Source organism: Pinus tabuliformis, chromosome 5_1, assembly GCF_031772625.1.
Source record: "Pinus tabuliformis cultivar Carrire ecotype Pingquan chromosome 5_1, CPIR1, whole genome shotgun sequence".
In the NCBI taxonomy this organism is placed as follows: Eukaryota; Viridiplantae; Streptophyta; class Pinopsida; order Pinales; family Pinaceae; genus Pinus; species Pinus tabuliformis.
Window position 1 is genome coordinate 352,165,721 of NC_142305.1, and position 20,214 is coordinate 352,185,934.

At 36.2% G+C, this 20,214-nt stretch overlaps 1 pseudogene; it reads right to left on the reverse strand.

The window, feature by feature from the left end:
• Positions 1-9,687: 9,687 nt before the first annotated feature.
• LOC149164908 (OVARIAN TUMOR DOMAIN-containing deubiquitinating enzyme 2 pseudogene) lies at positions 9,688-10,269 on the reverse strand (annotated as a pseudogene).
• Between the last annotated feature and the right edge of the window lie 9,945 nt (positions 10,270-20,214).

Here is a 20,214-nt window from a genome sequence, read left to right on the forward strand (position 1 = left end):
TAGGACCATTTATGCGGTTGTAGTGTATATGTTTATTTTTAAATTATATATTTATTTAAATTTAACGGTGGATATATACAAGTGGATTATGTATTTGTTTAAATTTAATTATTAATATATATAACCCAACAACATTAATAAATCTATAAACTGAAAATATGTATAGCGCAATATAGCAAACAGTTCTGGAATACGCCGTAGTTACAGCTATAAATATTACTACCAGTAGAGTAGCTGAAGAGGTTGCCTTTTGACTCACCTGCACCATCATTGCAACATTCCTGAAAACTGCCTCCAATACAGTACACTATCATCCAAACTCCACCTGCTATTTGTCAACTGCTTTTCCTAACCCAACACTATCAGTATTCAGTGTTAGTGGGGCGCGTCATCCTTCAATCTAATCCCATCTCGCAGTGGGACATTTAGTATATTAAGGACAGAATAATCCTGCATTCTCATTGCAGTTGACAGCGAAAAATCACATCAGAAAATTCTTTGAAAAAGCTGGCTTGAAAACTCCATGTGCTTGGAAAATTTTGATGGAGAATATTGCAGATTCTGATCTGCAGTTAGGTGGAGAAATTGCAAGAGAAATACAATTGGAAGAATCTTTGCGTTAGCTATCAAAGAAACTCTGAAAGTGTAAATCTGCCAATAACGAAGACTTGTAAAGGGCTGTAAGATTCCAAATAACAAAATTATCAATAGATCTCCCAAACAGCAAAATTATCAATATATCTGGTATATTTAGGTGTTCTAAAAAAATACGTTCAACAAAATACTGAACACAGCAGGGATCTGTAAAAAGACAGACCTTATTTCAATAAATATTTAGAAAACCAGATATGTCACATACTAGCAAGTCAATAGAGCCCATACCTTGACATGCATGGCTGCTCAATGCACAAGGATGCACAAGAAATCAAGACAGTGAAGCATAATCATATTTACTCGGTTTTTGTTCCTGAGATGAAACTAGAAGTAGCATAGTTAAATTCTCAAAAAAGACAAAAATAAATAGATAACTCACCATGATAATGTCACGATATCCCACTTTCAGGGTCCTATCCTTTTTATAGATTGGATAGACTCTATAGAAACTTTATGTTATTGTTTTCCATCAAAATTTTAAGAAAATACCATTGTAAATATATGGGCAGATACTATATCATAGTAGGTAGGTAAAAGAATATTACAATCCATTAGATCGATTATATAAAAAAAAAAATATTACAATGGCTTAGATGGACTATATAGATAAAATTGTAGACACTCAAAATGTTGAAATATAATTTCAACTGCAACAAACTATTTTTCTTTACCTTTCCGATGTGATCAGATCGCAAATCGCATGCATGCTTGGATCCTTCGTTTTATTCACTTGATTTCTCCAATTGCTATGGTGCCATGTGATCCGATCCATATCGCAGATCGCATCATATGCTTGTGCTCCATTTTTGTGTTCTGCCAAATGGGATTCTGCCATGCGAACTAAATGAAGTCAACCGTTGAAGTACAGGCCTACAGCAAATGAATTTGATGTGAAGTAAAAGTTTCTTTACCGCCAGTAAATGTCAGTAAAACAGTAAATGCAATTTATTGTGGGTTGGTAAGTTTTGGTAAGGATTTTAATTTTATTCCAGCTGGAGTATGGGCAGCATTTAATTTTTATTATTTCTTTTACGGAAGCATGGCAAGTGAAAACGTGAAGTAAGTCCTTTTTGTAGTCATATATATATATATATATATATATATATATATATATATATATATATATATATATCTATATATATATATATATATATCTATATATATATATATATATATATGTAATTTTTTTTTTGTGAGTTAATGTGAGAGAAGAAGGAAGAACGCAGCAGTGCGTATGAAAATATACACAGCAGTGTAAATTGAATGGTAATGCACAGCAGTGCGATGTAAAAAATAGGACGCAGCAGCTTAAGAAAAATTGATGTGTAATTTCCACACATTAGTGTGTTGATTTTTAAAGCTGAGACAGAGTATTTCTTAGAAGTGACAGTGAGTGTTTATTGAAAACTGGAACTGAAGTGTGAGAGAGGAAGAACCATTTTTTGTAACAACAGCTTTTATTAATGAATAGAAATCTGTGGTGTGGGAAAACTCTGTCAGCCGCAAGTAAATTTTTTTTAAGTTTCCGCTGTGTTAAAGATCCTGTGTGTTTAAAACAGAGCATCCTTGTTCTGCTCAAGCTATTTGTTTTTGGAATTTTACCAGAAAAATTCCCAACAGTGGTATCAGAGCTTGTCCAGGCTCTTTGAAGGTTTCAAAGAAGCTGAAGGAAGGTTTCTTATTGCAGCAGCTTCTCCAGCAGACTGAAGACTCAGGAAAAAGAATCCAAGGTATTTCTCAAGTTTTTTTTGTGTTGCTGTTGAAGATAGTCTGTTATTTTAAAAAACACAGTGAAGTATTTGAAGCATAGCTGAGAGTGCTAGGAATGGCCAGCACAAGTAATAGCATGGGTATGCAGCTCCCACTATTTGATGACAAAAACTATGACTATTGGGCAATAACAATGAAAGCCTTGTTTGCTTCCCAAGACTTATGGGAAATAGTTGAGGACAGTTTTGAACAACCAGTAGATGAAAATGAGTTTAATAATCTAACTCAGGGAGAGAAGGATCTATTGAAGAGCTACAAGAAGAAGGATTCAAGAGATCTCTTCTTCTTGTATCAAGCAGTGCATTGATGCGTGTTTACAAGGTTAGCAGCAGCTAAGACATCCAAAGAAGCATGGCAAACTCTCAAGACAGCCTATCAAGGCATGGAGAAAGTGAAGACAACTAAACTGCAGTTGGTGAGGAAAGATTTTGAGAACCTGTGCATGAAGGAGTCAGACAATATTGACTCATTCTTCACTCAAGTAATTGGCCTGGTCACACAAATGAGATCTCATGGAGAGATACTTGAAGAAAGGAGGATTGTGGAGAAACTATTGAGGTGTCTACCCTCAATGTTCCATGTGATTGTCACCAGCATAGAAGAGACAAAGGATCTCACAAATTTCTCAGTTGATGAGCTTCATGCATCACTGATAACACATGAGCAGAGGTTGAGTAGAAATGAAAACTCATCTCTAGAGCAAGCCTTCAAGACCCAGTTGTCCTTTGGAAGAGGAAGAGGTCAAGGCAGAGGAAACAAGAGAGGAAGAGGTAGAAGCCAAAGCAGAGGTGGAAGGAACAGTCCAGCAAATGCTCAAGGAAGAGGCAGCAATCCAAATCAGAACCAAGTTCAAGGCAGCAGCCAACAAAGTGGACAACATCATGCTCAAGGAAAAAGGTATGAAAAATCCAATGTCCAATGTTATTACTCTAAAAAATATGGGCATTATGCCAGTGAATGTAGGAAGAAGTAGCATGATGTGAATAATAGATCTAATGCAAATATTACTAGAGAAAATATCATCCAAGATAATGTATTGTTAGCTTGTAATATGGCTGAAACAAATAGTGAAGATATATGGTTTCTAGACTCCGGTTGCAGTAACCATATGACAGGAAACATAGCCCTGTTTTCTGCTCTAGATCAAAGTGTGAAGTCACAAGTCACACTTGGGACTGATAGCAAAATTTCTGTTATGGGTAAAGGAGAAGTTAAAATATTTACAAAGCAAGGTGAAAGGAAAACCATAGCAGATGTCTATTATGTTCCTGGAATGAGATGTAACCTCTTGAGTATTGGACAACTTGCTCAAAAGGGTTACAATGTCTTCTTTGAGAATGATGTATGCACCATCATGGATAGAGCACCCAGCAAGCGATGCATTGCTGAAGTGAGGATGACAAGGAACAGGATGTTCCCTCTCAGAATAAGAGCAGAATTGAAAAATAAAAAAGTTATTACAGCAGTTTCCCAAGAGGCTCTCCAAAGTGTGCCAAAGGATGAAAATTGGTTGTGGCACTTGAGATTTGGACATCTCAACTTTGGAGGTCTTAACTTGCTGAGCAGAAAAGGGATGGTAAGAGGATTACCATTGATAGAGAAACCGGACAGCCTTTGTGAAGGTTGCATATTGGGGAAACAACACAGAGAAAGTTTTCCATCATGGAAAAGCATAAGGGCAAAGACACCCTTAGAAATTGTCCACTCAGATTTATGTGGACCAATGCAAACCCCATCTTTAGCAGGCAGCCAATATTTTCTAACATTTATTGATGATTTTACAAGAAAGGCTTGGGCTTATTTCTTGAAAAACAAAAGTGAAGTGTTTGAAAAATTCCGAAATTTCAAAGCACTTGTGGAAAATCAGAGTGGGCTGCGCATCAAAGTTTTGAGAAAAGACAGAGGAGGCGAGTATATCTCCAAAGAATTCCTACGGTTTTGCAGGGAAAATGGAATTCACAAGCAGTTTACAGCAAGGTACACCCCACAACAAAATGGAGTTGCTGAAAGGAAGAACATGACCATTATGGATATGGCGAGGAGCATGTTGAAGGCAAAGCATTTGCCAAATGATTATTGGGCTGAAGCCGTAAACTGTGCAGCATATATTTTGAATAGGTGCCCTACAAAAGTTGTGATGAACAAAGTGCCTGAAGAAGCATGGAGTGGGGGAAAGCAAGGACTCACCCACATGAAAATTTTTGGATGTGTGGCCTATGCACACATTCCTGATCAGCTAAGGAGGAAGTTGGACAGCAAAGGGGAGAAATGTATCTTCATTGGATACAGTGAGGAATCCAAAGCTTACAGGTTGTATATCCCATCCACCAAGAAGTTTTTTGTGAGCAGAGATGTTCAATTTATTGAGGAGGAAGCTTGGGATGGAAGCATAGAGAAAAAAGTTAATGTTAAAAGTTGTTTGTCTTATGATGAAGATGATGAGGAGGTGGTAGAAATACATCCCCAAACAGCAGCGCCAACACAAGGACAGCAAGGAACACCCTTGAGGAGAAATGAGAGTGCTTCTCCAAGCACACCACAAGGAGGAAATTCAAGTGCATCTTCAAGCACTTGCACACCAAGTGAAAGAGGTAAGAAGTTCAGAAACTTGAGTGACATTTATAATGAAGGAATGAATTCTTTGTTTGCATTATATTGTCATGTTGATGACCCTATTCATTTCGAAGATGCTATTAAAGATAAGAAATGGATAGAAGCTATGGATGAGGAGATGAAAGCCATAGAAAGAAACAAGACATGGGATTTGGTTGAGCTACCAAAAGGTAAAGAAGTTATTGGAGTTAAATGGGTCTATAAGACCAAGTGCAATGCTGAAGGCAAAATTGAAAGACACAAGGCAAGGCTGGTTGTCAAGGGATACAAGCAGCAATATGGGAGAGATTATGAGGAAACTTTCGCACCGGTTGCAAGAATAGAAACCGTGAGAGCAGTGCTGTCCATAGCAACACAAAACAAGTGGAAAGTTTACCAGATGGATGTGAAGTCGGCATTCCTAAATGGAGTGTTAAAGGAGGAGGTTTACATTGAACAACCTCTAGGCTATGAGAAGAAAGGCCAAGAGCACAAAGTGTGCAGGTTGAAGAAAGCTCTTTATGTGCTTAAACAAGTGCCAAGAGCGTGGTACAGTAGGATAGATTCCTATCTACTAGAAAACGAATTTGACAAATGTGAGGGAGAACCCACCGTTTACATCAAAGAAAAGGATGGTAAGATTTTAATTGTAGTCTTGTATGTTGATGATGTGATTTTTACAGGTAATGATGACTACCTCATTGAAAACTTCAACTCAGTCATGAAAGAAGAATTTGAGATGACTGACATGGGTTTGCTGAGATACTTCTTAGGAATAGAATTAGATCAAAAAATGAAAATGGAATTTTTATCTCTCAAGCAAGATATGTAAATGAAGTGTTGAGCGGATTTAATATGCAAGAATGCAAAGCAGCAAACACTCTCACGGTAATGGGATTAAAACTCAGCAAAGAGGACAGCAACAACGATTTTGATCCTAGCTTATATAAGAGCATAGTTGGCAGCCTAATGTATTTGACTGCAACTAGGCCAGATATAATGTTTGCTGTTAGTTTAATTTCCAGATTCATGGAGAAGCCAAAAGAGGCACATTGGCAGGCAACAAAAACAATTCTGAGGTATGTCAAAGATTTAGTTGGATATACTGATAGCGATTGGGCTGGAAGTGGAGATGATCGGAAAAGCACATCCAGTTATGTCTTTCACATGGGTTCAGGAGCAATTTCATGGGCTTCCAAGAAACAACCCATTGTGGCGTTGTCTACAGCAGAAGCAGAGTACGTCGCAGCTACAGCAGTAGTGTGTCAAGCGGTTTGGATGAGGAGACTGTTAAGAAGTCTATGCCAAGAGCAGGCAACACCAACGATGATTTTTTGTGACAATAGCTCAGCTATTGCGTTGTCCAAGAATTCTGTGTTTCACAAGCGAACGAAACACATTGATACAAGGTTCCACTACATCAGAGAATTGGTGAACAACGGAGAAATTGTTTTACAACGTTGCAGCACTCAAGAACAGGTTGCGGACATTTTTACCAAGCCTTTGGGACAAAAAAATTTTGAGTTTTTAAGAAAAAGTCTGGGTATGATTGATAACCCAGCAGTTGAAATTAAAGGGGAGTGTTGAAATATAATTTCAACCGCAACAATCTATTTTTCTTTACCTTTGTGATGTGATCAGATCGCAGATCGCAAATCGCATGCATGCTTGGATCCTCCGTTTTGTTCACTTGATTTCTCCGATTGCGATGGTGTGATGTGATCCGATCGCATATCGCAGATCGCATCATATGCTTGTGCTCCATTTTTGTGTTCCGCCAAATGGGATTCCACGATGCGATGTAAATGAAGTCAACGGTTGAAGTACAGGCCTGCAGCAAATGAATTTGATGTGAAGTAAAAGTTTCTTTACCGCCAGTAAATGTCAGTAAAATAGTAAATGCAATTTACTGTGGGTCGGTAAGTTTTGGTAAGGATTTTAATTTTATTCCAGCGGGAGTATGGGCACAAGTAAAATCTAGTAAAAGCATTTAATTTTTATTATTTCTTTTACGGAAGCATGGCAAGTGAAAACGTGAAGTAAGTCCTTTTTGTTGTCATATATATATATATATATATATATATATATATATATATATATAATGTTTTTTTTGTGAGTTAATGTGAGAGAAGAAGGAAGAACGCAGCAGTGCGTATGAAAATATACACAATAGTGTAAATTGAATGGTAATGCATAGCAGTGCGATGTAAAAAATAGGACGCAGCAGCGTGAGAAAAATTGATGTGTAATTTCCACACAGTAGTGTGTTGATTTTTAAAGCTGAGACAGAGTATTTCTTAGAAGTGACAGTGAGTGTTTATTGAAAACTGGAATTGAAGTGTTCCTGTGTAATCCCTCTGTGAGAGAGGAAGAACCATATTTTGTAACAACAACTTTTATTAATGAATAGAAATCTGTGGTGTGGGAAAACTCTGTCAGCTGCAAGTAATTTTTTTTTAAGTTTCCGCTGTGTTAAAGATCGTGTGTGTTTAAAACAGAGCATCCTTGTTATGTTCAAGCTATTTGTTTTTGGAATTTTACCAGAAAAATTCCCAACACAAAAAATATTCTATTATTTTTGAATGAGAAATTACACACATATTTATACAATCAATAGCTTTAAGATAGGAATTCTATCTTAGACATACAGTAGTGTGGTTGAGAGATTCTCTCAACCACATACTAAACTAGGAGAAACTAAATTCCTATTATGTAGGAACAAACTCCTCAAATGGAGAATTACAACCATAGACAAGTAGGAATTAATTATTTCTAACTCCCCCCCTTAATAACTACTTGTCATGATAGTCAAATCAACCACCATCAGGCGAATTGCATGTACTGAACCTCCAAAACACAATTTGCCTCCCTTAGACAGATCCACAACTTCTCTGATCTGCCTCCTCTCACAAATCATCAAACGAAGATAAGGATTCCCGCGGATCCCCTTGAAGGTGAATTGGTGTGATCTCGAGCGAAAAACCCGCGCCCATATTAAATTGGAAACTCTTTCACGATTTTTCATTTTCCGTAAAATTCCGCTCCAGTCTGTTATTTTGGTGCGGTTAATGGCCTAACAGATGTGCCAGTTGCGCTTCCTGGCGCTACTGTCAGCGCGAAAAGCGTGCCAATAACCTTCTACTCAGAAAATTAAAAAATCATCTGAGTCTGAGCCAGGTGTTCTGCAGTCCACCTGCTCAATTGAGCACAAAGCTGTCGTGTACACGCGGCCACAAGGGCAGCCCAAGCCACAGAGGTGATTCTGCCACAAAGGCAAGCTGGTCACAAAAGCACTTCAGCCACAAAGACTCTATAGATGGTTTTTGGCTCACCACCAACCATCACATTACAGTGACAAAAGATGGTTTCAGGCTGACCATAAACCATTGCAAAGTGGTTTTGAGATCACCACGAATTTTCAGATGCCTTTAAAACTTACATTTCATTCCACATTTTGGATTCTTTGGGTACATACAATGACCATTACAACAACTGGACTTGCTTATAACATGCTAGGGAGTCTATTCCACAAACCACACTAATTCAAACAAACATCTACTTTGTTGTCCACCATAAACGTTGTTGCTGCTTCATTACCTCATCTTCTCCTACATCCTGGGCATCCTTATCTATTCAAATAACTTCTTGGAACTCTATGCTTAACCTGTCATTCGTTAGAGTTGCAAATTCTAACAAAATAACTCTGCCTACATTGAGTTAGCTAGGCTCAATAAGGCTCAATAATATATAAACATGATTCCAAGAAAATACAACATAAACTCTTCAAATTTAATTTCTCTATCTCTGCCCATAGATGATTATTTTTTAAACATACCAGCAGCCATTTTTCACCAACAATACCTGTGAGGGGTCTACTGATAAAGAAACAGATTGACGACTTTTCACCTAGACTCAATGCAGTGCATTCAAACCCTGATGATCCAGATATAGGCACACAGCCACACGAAGAGAACACAATTTTCCCTTCAAGAGTAATAATCCAGGACTCCACGGTCCAATCCTCCGTCGCGTTTCAATATCCACTCCCCTGGCAACATAATGCCACTTCCCCTGCTCACAGTATCAAGGCTTGGTAACTGCTTCCAAGCATCCTACCTCATACTCATTGGCGTACTGCAACAACTAAGATCCATTGTCAAGCTAATCTCCTTGCAATTGAACATGTAGGCTTGTCTCCACAATCTATACACCGGACACATACAAACTTGATCATCCTCCAATTTTTGACGTAACTGTCATGTCTTCTCATATCTGGTAATAAATCATTCCTGCAAATAGATTTGTCTATTGTTGGAATGGAAGTTCCAACATAAATTTACACTGGTGACACTAGTTTGCCAGGCTAACTGTCACAACAATCTAATTCTTTTAACTAGATTTACATAAATACATTTACATGTTAAGTTGATCAGTTCTCAACATGAAGCAGAAATAACTTACGAAGACAATTTATTTCATCAAAGGAGATATGTTTAAACTTTTAGTTTCATCTTTACCCAATATAGAAACATAATCACATCAAGGCTTCCACACCTGTAGAAGACCCAACAAACCTCCATACACAGACTCCATCGGTCCACACCATTGGAAATCCAATCCTCTTTCGCTTGCAACTCGACACAAAATTCACAAGCAATTATGGATTTGTTTTTAATATGCCCAAGCATAAACTACTTTATACTTAGCTGGAACTCTTGCAGAAACTTTCTTTGAACCAACCCGTCGCCCTGCATGACTTGTAGCTACACCACAGAAAATGATGCATGTCATGGTTCCCAAAAAAAAATATTGGAGATCCACAATCGAAATACTGCTTCCCATCACAGCCTGCCATCGCCACATGCAACATGTTTCCATGTTTCTTCTCTTATCCAGGCCATCGTAAATCAGCATGACTCGTTCTGTGTAGCCTTTTCCCTGGCGATACAGGTCGCAACGGGATGATTGGACATCGTATGCTGCAATTTCATGACCATAATAATCTGCTAAAATTGCCAGCTCAATGGCACCACCCCATTTTTCAGAATCCAGTATCCATGCACAATACTCTTCATTTGGCTTTCCCAAGAATGCCTCATTATAATGCACAGTATCACTTCCAACTATTGTGGCAATTACCTGTCTCAATTCTGAAGATTTGTTCTTGTCGTTTTCCATTACATAACCGACTGCATTGAAGAGACAACTGTTGTCTGCTGGAATGACTCTTTTCACAACCACTCCTTCATCCATTTTGTAAAATAATCCTATTGGAATGTTGCGGGAATATATAGCGGAGCATCTATGTTCAAACCGGAACCTCCTCTCAAGGGAAGAGAGCCATAGATTTCTTCAAACGATAAATTGACTACGACCTTGCTGCCACATGATCTCTATTGTGACCACCTACAACCTCGACCAACAGCTCTTCAGGCTCAGCCACCCTAACTACGAGCTTGTGCACAGATCAGCTCACCACGTTCTGGTTTGCACGCGACAGGACCACAGTCTTATAGCCCTCCGCACCGCACTATACATAACACCCAGCCAGGACACCGGCAATGCCAAAGCGAGGGAGCTCATCTGCCGAGATATCAATTAAATCACTGCAAAAAATAAATGAACTCCACAGTCCTCCAACCATTCGACTCATCGCCCCAAATCGATGATGATGAGTCCACACTCCGCAAAAAAAGGAAAAAAAATCCGCCATTCTGCACTCGTTATTTCTCCACATCTGATGTGTTTTACAAGTTTGCCTTTCAATCCCAACAGAAGCCAAACAATGTAGTATATCTCACTAGTTCTCTGCAATAGGCTCAATAAACAATGACTACATTAACAAGCAGCGAGTCGATCTAGCTCATATTCGTAGTGGGGGAATTTAACTGAAGGATTCGTACGGGGTCGCAACATTTCTCTTTTCCAAACCGGTTGAACTGAAGGCCGCGCCGCCCCCTTGGCTATTTCGGCGAGAGCATTCATGAACTGAACGAAGCCCCCAGCATTACTCATCGTGTGATTGACACGCATGGAAAACATGAAACCTCTGCCTCTCAGGCGCGTCCCCTGAATATGAATGACACGTATGCAATCTGGAATTCTACAGCACCAGAACCAAAGTCTCTCCAGACGCATCAATAATCACACAGATCCGATCAGATTTAGGCTCAGCCTTGCGGTCCAGCTCCACGCAGTTAACGCAACAGCGAGTATTCAAGTAGTTGCTCCTCAGGTAGGCAGCGCTCCTCAGATGGACAAACCCAAAACAAAATAAACTGCAAACAAACTCTTTATCTACTATTTCCCTCAGCCCACGAGGGGCCGAGGCCCAGGCCCTTACGGGCTCTGAAGCTCTGATACCAAGATAAAATTGCAGACACTCAAAAAATATTCTATTATTCTTGACTGAGAAATTACACACATATTTATACAATCAATAGTCTTAAGATAAGAATTCTATCTTAGAAGTACAGTAGTGTGGTTGAGAGATTCTCTCAACCACACACTAAAATAGGAGAAACTAAATTCCTATTATGTAGGAACAAACTCCTCAAATGGAGAATTACAACCATAGACAAGTAGGAATTAATTATTTCTAACTTATATAAAAAAAAAAAAATATTACAATAGCCCAGATCGACTATATAAGACAAAAAGGAATATTATAATAGCCCTGAGAATTCATCACCACACCGTTGTCTCATTTCTTTGACCTCAGCAAAAACTTTAAAACACTCAAATAATGGATGGTCAGCCTAATGTCCGAGAAGATTTTGGGAGAAAACCCAAATTTGTTAGTCAGATTTTTACGTCTTTGAACCAAAACGTAATGAACACCTAATTTCAATGTGGTAAGAAAAACCTTTACCAAAAAGGACAATCTGAAAAATTATGAAATTACCTATGGAGACAGCCTGCAATGAAGTGGAAGAGTCTAATGCATTGTGAAAGAAAACAATTTACCAAATGTTTTATCAACCATTTATCTTATATAAGTTTGTTAATATATAAAAATTTAAAATGTAAAATAATTATATCTTTTTATCTTTATTTTCTTTAATGATTCTATTATTTTTTGATAATCTTATTATTAAAAAAAAACAATTATTTTATTGTAAAAAGGGAACTATTACTCTAAAAACCATTATCTTATTGTAAAAAGGAAATTAAAAACACCTCACAGTGGTGGGTTGAGTTACTAGTCCTAAAGATTTAGTTGGAAAAAATGCTCTAGAACCCTCCACAATTTTGGTAAAGACTAATCTGGTGATGGTTAGTGATGTTCAACCATGAGTTGGAATTTCTCATTAGGGGTTGAGGGTGTTTGGCCCACATTCATGCTTGGAATATGGCGCAAGGGTAATTGGTTGAAGGGAGACTTGGTTTAGCCAATTTATGATCGGGTGGAATGTGGAAGTCCCGAACTTGGTTGGCTTTGCATTCATCAATATGAGCTCTCTTTTTCCTTGGTAGTTTATGGGTAAATACACTTGTTTATATGTGGCTTATATGGTTGTTATATCCTTGACTCTTACCCACATCCATTCTCTTTTCCCTAACATTTTCCTCACTTCCAACCTTCTTGACATGCTAATTCAACATGACTATAGGGACCTAGGTATGCTTTCCTCCCTCTTTTTTTATCATAGAAATAAAATTTTAAAGAGTGTCAATTAATCTCTCTCTTAAGGTCCGATAAAATGCATTATCGGTCTTAGTAGACGTTAATCATCATCATCATCATCATCATCATCATCATGAAATACTTATTAATATAAAAATTAACCAAATATCCAACAATATAAAAAATATAGATATAAACTAACTTTACAAAAATAAAAAAATAATTAATACTTTAAATTAAATAATATCAACTAATAATAGACTATAGTATTAAAACATTCAAATAATAATAAACTATCAATAACATATAAATACTTTCCCAATCTTAACACAAACATCCATAACCAAACTTAATTATGTAAAAGGATGGTTTTCTCATACATCAACTTTTTCCTCTCAAGAATTAATAACCCTTTCTCGGATTTTCTTTCCTAATTACATCATTACACATATATTTTGTGTAATACAATTTTTAGGATTTCAAATTAATTATTAATAATTATTTGGTTGGCCATAGAAATTTAACCTATACGAAATATTAATTAAATATTTTTAATAATGAAGAAGAATAGAGAATTGAAATATATGTGAAAAATAGTTGTTTTTTTGTTTTCAATTAAATTAAAGAAAAATTTCTAATCAAAAATATTTGATCAACTATTAAACTTATATAACTTTGTTAATATGTGAAAATTAAAATGCAAAATAATTATATCTTTTTATCATTATTTTTATTAATAATTTTATTATTAAAATAGAAACCAATATCTTATTGTAAAAAAGAAATTATTATAAACAATATCGAGCAAAGCATAATAGCTTAGATAAAGGATGATTCAAGAAAACAATGATATCCTAGGTATCTACAAAACCGTAGGTATCCTTTGTCGATATATATTTTTATGAGGATGCTCTCGCTACGAGATCCTGCAACCAAAATTACAAATGTCACAAACTTTTTTAATTCAATAGTCAGTCATTCATTCATTTCTTTTCTGTGGGATGTTTAATTTAGTTAAAACAAAGGTGATATTTTATTTAGGAAAAAAAAAAACGATATTGAATTTTAAAAGCGTTGTCTATGATGATATAAACAATAAACGGTTGGAAGATATTAATTCCAACTACCACTGTTAATGCAGTAGCTAGATTAATCTAGAATACAACAGATAGTCAAAGTGCAGGTTCTGGAGAAGTCGGTAGCGAGCGGCGGTAGTCGGCAGATCACTGTAGAATTTACGGCTATCCGTGTGTATAAATCTGCGTGTTTGTTAATGCAATGATCAAGCTCATTTTCATGAGTCTTCAGTGTGTTCTGTGTTTAGTTGTGTGCCGTATAGTCTCTAATATGGTATCAGAGCTGAGGGTGTGTAAGATGGTATCGGAGCACAGGTGAGCTGTGTTTGGCGAGGGTTGTGAGGGCTCTGTGGTGTGAAACGCAGGTAGAGTCTGCCCGTGGTGTGTAGATTGGTGCGGCCAATCAAGCCGCAGTGTGGAGTGCGTAGCGCTGTCTAGAAGTGTTGAAAAGTGTCGTGTTAAGTGCAGACCATGTGAGGCGAGGCGGAGCGGTGTGGCTCCTGCTGTGTGAAAAATGTTGGAGTTGTTCGAGCTCTGTGCTGGCTGTTCAACAGTACCAAATGGATTAGATTGTCCTGTTTGAAAATTTAACCAAAACTTGCTGTAGTATCAACTTTCGAAGCGGCGACAGCTGTGAAGGCCCCATTTTCTCCAGAGCTAAGAAGTCGATGATCTTGTTAAGGCTTCTGTTGTTGTCCTTTCTCAACTGAAGGAGGCAATGTTGAGTAAACTCCTGGGCGTAGATTATCTTAAAAAAGGTAATATTTTTCAAAGAAAAATGATTGAGCCACCGTATGTTGTCCCTGATATATTCCATATTCTATTGATTTCTGATATTTGAGTGTCCCAACCTTTACCGCTGTTACTGACTACTGTGCATAAGTTTGTGCTGGTGCATTCTGAAGAAAGCAGTTTTCTGAGGCTACGGTGTAAATCGATTTGGGAGAAGGGTATAGCTGTTCACTGAGCTGAGAGCGATTCCCTTGCTGGAAAACTAAGCTGTTGGTCCTGTTCCTGCTTGTTGGAACATAAATTCAATTTCTACCCTTTCTGTGGGTCCGCGCAATGATTTACAGATTTTCTTTTATTTCATGCACAGTGCTTAATCTGTTAGTGAAATCATCAGAAACAATGATTATATTTTAGTTTAGATTTAACTTGAAAAAGTTTTTTCACTGACCGTGTATGCCTGAATTGTGTGAGTGTGTGTTGACTGTATGAAATCCAAAGTTGTAAGTGGTGCGTCTGCCCGGATGTTCTGATTTCTTGCTGTTGGAGTTGTGTTAGTCTTGTGGTGTGATGTTATATTTGCCACACAAAAGTGCTGCAATATCCACTGTGTGTGGAGAAAGTGGAGAGCTTTGAGAAGAGGTTGTTATAAAGTTTGTTTGGACATCAAAGCGACCTGTGCTGGAAAAGGCCGCCGAAACCTTATCATTGATTTAATTTGAAGGTGAAATTGTTGTTGGAAAACGTTAATCAGAAGAGGGGCAGCGAAAGTGTGGTGTGGCATCCGGAAAGTGAAAAGCAGAGCCGAGCCTGGTGCTACTTTGAAGTCAACGCTAGCCAGAGTTTAAGGAAAATTTAAGCTAGCGGATATGTCTATCTTTTTAGATTTTTTAGATTTTTTTGACAATGATCCTTTGAATGATCATTTTATCAGGAGTCCATTTGGGCTTAGCAGTATTTTTGAGTCCATTGACAAAGAGTTTCATGTTGTTGAAGATCATGTCGTTGAAGAAATCACTCATGTTGTTGAAGAAATCACTCAGAGTAAAACTTGCTTCTCTCATAACCTGATTGTTAGAAGTTTTTTCAAGATGACTGCTACTATGGAGGATACTACCATGGATGTTCTTCGAAGGCCCCTCATGTTCAAAAATGACTGCATTTTGGTGTCTCGTTTGCTGGTTCCTCATGGAAAGTGGGGAGAATATGAATTAAATTACCTCGTTCGAGATCTTGCATTGCATCCCAATCCAGAAAAGGTTGTTGACGTTAAGTACATAAGCAAGGAGCAGAGGAATTCTTTTAGGAAAGCCAGAAAGGTGAAGATGAAACTGCACCAACAAATGAACAAGCATGGACCCTTTCACAAGAAGGCAAAAATGAAATGTTTTGTAAGCCTAGTTGAGACTTGGACCAACAGGCAAGTTAAAGTTTAGGTCGTCATGATTAAGAATATAGTGTCTTGTATATCTTGCTATAGTATATATTTGTTATATAGTTGGAATTAAGGGGGAGTGTTGGAAGATATTAATTCCAACTACCACTGTTAATGCAGTAGCTAGATTAATCTAGAATACAACAGATAGTCAAAGTGCAGGTTCTGGAGAAGTCGGTAGCGAGCGGCGGTAGTCAGCGCATCACTGTAGAATTTATGGCTATCCGTGTGTATAAATATGCGTGTTTGTTAATGCAATGATCAAGCTCATTTTCATGAGTCTTCAATGTATTCTGTGTTTAGTTGTGTGCCGTATAGTCTCTAATATAAACTTGTTCGAACGGTAGGTTTCTAGTTTGAATTGGGTTAAAACAAATTAAAAAAAGTAAAAAAGTTGAAAAGTTTGAATAGTTTTTTTAGGGTGGAAATAGATTGGTATTATTAAGAATTTTTGAGTTATTCAAAATTTTAAAGTTGGACATCTATAATTTAGATTTTCAAAAATTTCTAATTTTCCAAAATTTCTATTATTTTTAAACTAATTTGTGAATCCATATATATAGTAAAAAAAACTAGTTTAAATAATATAAATCAAGATTTCAACTCTAAATTTTCCACCGGATTCTTGAAAGTTCAAAAATTCGCACTAAATGGAGTTGTCTTTAGTGACTCTTTGGAAGCGTTTATGGTGGGGTTTTCGGGTTAAATTTATCTAAAATCTGGCAGGAATTTATTTAAATCACAAGCTTGATGGGTAATCATGTGCAATCCATGTTTACGGTGGGTTTTTTTCGATTAAATTTATCTAAAATCCGGCAGGAATTTATTGAAATCACAAGCTTGATGTGTAATCATGTGAAATCGAAGTGCCCTAGGGGTTTTCCAGGGTGCTAAATCCATATATATAGTCAAAATACTAGTTTAAATAACACATTCACCTCAATTTTTTCCATCGTATTTCGGCATCAGAAGTTCAAAAAGTCGCACTAAAGAGAACTTAGGATAAAGGGGTTTTAGTGGGTTTTTAAGGGAAAAAGGAAAAGTAATAAAGGGGGGTATTATTTGTGATGGGAATGGGTTTTCACACTAGGGAAAGGGGTTTTGGGAAGGGGAAATGGAATGAAATAAGGGGGGAAGTGGAATGAAGGGGAGGGGATATTTTTACAAGGGAAAATACCTCTTTTGAAAAATGAAAAATAATTAAGGGGAAAATGAAGGGAAATTAATAAAGGGGTTTAGTGAAATGAGGGGAAATTAGTGAATAAGCTTTAGTGAATTGACCTTTGCCTTTAATAATTCCTCCTGCACGTGAAACATAGGATCAAGTATGATGAAGGTGCATTTGAGCTAGCAACCTTGTGCATTCCCGGAACTTCTTCTACTAACTCTTTATTTACCCTAGCATTTTTTTTTCATTCATTGGGTGCATTTGAGCTAGTTGACCCTTCATTCTTTTTCTTTGATAAACAAACTATCTAATCCTAACCTTATAACTTCCAATGGCTCAGATTAAACTGATGAGCTCATTATTATTCTCTACTTAACTACTGATCTGCCAAGATTAAACAGTTTGGCTAGATCTTTATTCTCTATCTATTAACATGAAATTTAAAGCATGAATGAATCAAGTTTAAACTACTTTGACCATCATGGTTTTGTGGCATTCTTGACAAGTTGCACGCAATATTATTTTGCAAAGTAAAGTAAAAAAGTAGTGGCATTTGAATTTGCACACTTTCAGAATTTATTTTGATCTCTTTTTGTGGAGTTCATATCTTATACTTTTTTGATCTTTTTCTTTCTTTTAGTTCTTTGGTTATTCTTTTAGGAATTACCCTCTTTACATTTTTTATTTTTAATATGGAAAAACATTTCATAGAAAGAAAAAGTATGTACAATATTACAAGACTAACCATAGCCAATTCAAAATTATGAATCTTATTATTATAGGACCCTAACATGTTGTATACCTCTTTCCTTTAAGGAGAAGATTGAATAGGAAAACCCTAAAACAATAGATGATGTTATCTCAAAGGCTAGAATATGTTACCAACAATGTAAAAAAAGGAATGGTAACTGAAGACCAAGTGGAAAAATAGGGGAAAACACAGATACTTACAAGGGAAGAAAGGCTTCAAATATTCCTCTTTTAAGAATTTTGTTAGGAAACATCAGAACACAAATTTGAATAGGAATAATAATAACCAGTATAAGATTCAATCACAAATAGGTTCCAAACAAATTGATCTAAATGGTAAAAGATAAAATGAGAAGGAAAGGGAAACCTTGAAGTGTTGGGTATGGGGAGCGTCATCTACTTCGAAATTTCCCATGTAATGTTAACTCTAATAAAGTTTTACCCAATGTTCAAGAAGATTCCACAACAAATGATATGGATAGGAGTATTCCTAGGATTAATGTATTTTTGGAATATTGACAAATTAATCATCAATCCACTATGGCCGAGATAGAAGGTATTATTCTGAAGCAATTTATGTCAGTTATAATAGATAAATGACCTATTTTAAGTTATGTTAGTCCAAATATGGTGGAAAAATGTAAGTTGAAGATGGAAAAACATAAAAATTCTTAGCCAGTATAGCTAGCAACTAGAAAACAGGAAAATTTCTAGTTTTATTAAGGATCGTCCTCTTAATTTAAATGGGTTGAAAATAGATACAAATTTGAACATCATACCTCTATGATTATATGATGTGTTAGTTGGTACGGATTGACTAAAAAATCATAGAGTTGTCATTAAATACCTAGAAAATACTGATACTTGTACCAATGATGAGGGAGTAGTAGAGGTCATTAGAGGTATACCCAAACCAATTTCAACAAGATAGATATCAGCCTTCCAATTACAAATATGTTCAAAGAAGGGGTGAAAAATCTATTGAATACATGTGGAATGTTAAACATAGGAAAATAAAGCAAAGTCTTTGGATGACCTTGCAATGGCGCAAGAATTCAAGGATGTTTTTTTGTATCAAATTAATGGGTTGCCACCAAAAAGGGACATTGATTTTACAATTGAATTAGTAGCTAGGGAAAAAACAGTGTCAATGGCACCTTATAGGATGGGCGTACCAAATTTGTCTGAGTTACATCTCCAACTTTAGAAATGATTGGATAAGGGATATATCCAACCAAGTGTTTAACGTTGGGGAGAACCAAAATGTTTCATAATAAATAAGGATGCTACACTTATATTATGTATTATAGAAAGTTAAACAAGTTGACAATCAAGAACAAATACCCATTACCTAGATTCGATGATCTATTTGATCAAGTATGGGGGGAAATAGTTTTCTCTAAGATAGAACTAAGACCTAGTCACCACCAAATCATAATTAAAGATGAGGATATACATGATATTTCATTTAGAACCAAATATGGCCATTATGAACAATATTTTTACCTAGTACTTAGATATATTTGTATTCATTTTCATTGGTGACATTTTGGTTTCTTTCGAGACACCAGAATAGCATGAAAAACACTTAAGGGTAGTACTACAAACAATTAGAGAGCATAAACTATATGCCAAATTTAGTAAGTGTGATTTTTATAAGGATCAGATTTAGTATTTGGGGCATGTAATATCTAAGGAAGGGATTGTAGTAGACCCTGTAAAGGTCAAATAAATCCTTATTTGGCCTATTCCTAAAGATGTAGATGAAATCAAATACTTTATGGGAATTATATATTATTACCATAGATTCATTGAAGGTTTCTCCAACCTATATTACTCTATCATATCCTTATAAAAGAAAGGAGTAAATTTTATCTATACCCAAAAGTTTCAAGAAATCTTTGATCGGTTGAAATATTTGGTAAGTGTAGATCCTATAATTAAGATTGTTGATCCCAATAAATATTTTATAGTGTGCACATATTCTTTCATGGAACGATTAGGTGGAGTGTTAATGCAATATGACCAAGTTATACCTTATGATTCTAGGAATCTAAAGAAGAATAAAAATAATTTGTATGTATGACCTCGAGTTAGTTGTAGTAATTCATGTTCGAAAAATGTGGAAAAATTACCTTTTGGGAAAGAGATTGACATTAATAATTGATCATATCAACCTAAAAAAATTCTTTAGTCAACTAGATTTAAATGTAAGGCAAGAAAGTTAGTTCGATTTTCTTAGTCAATTTTATTTGAACATCAAACAAAATAAGGGAAAATAAAAAGATTGTAGATGCATTAACCATAAGTTTGGATTAGTTTTGTGGGTTCTCTGTTAGCAATTCTAAAATAGACCTTAACCTTAATGAATAGATCAAAACCACAATGTTAAAAGGTCAAGAATACAGATAAA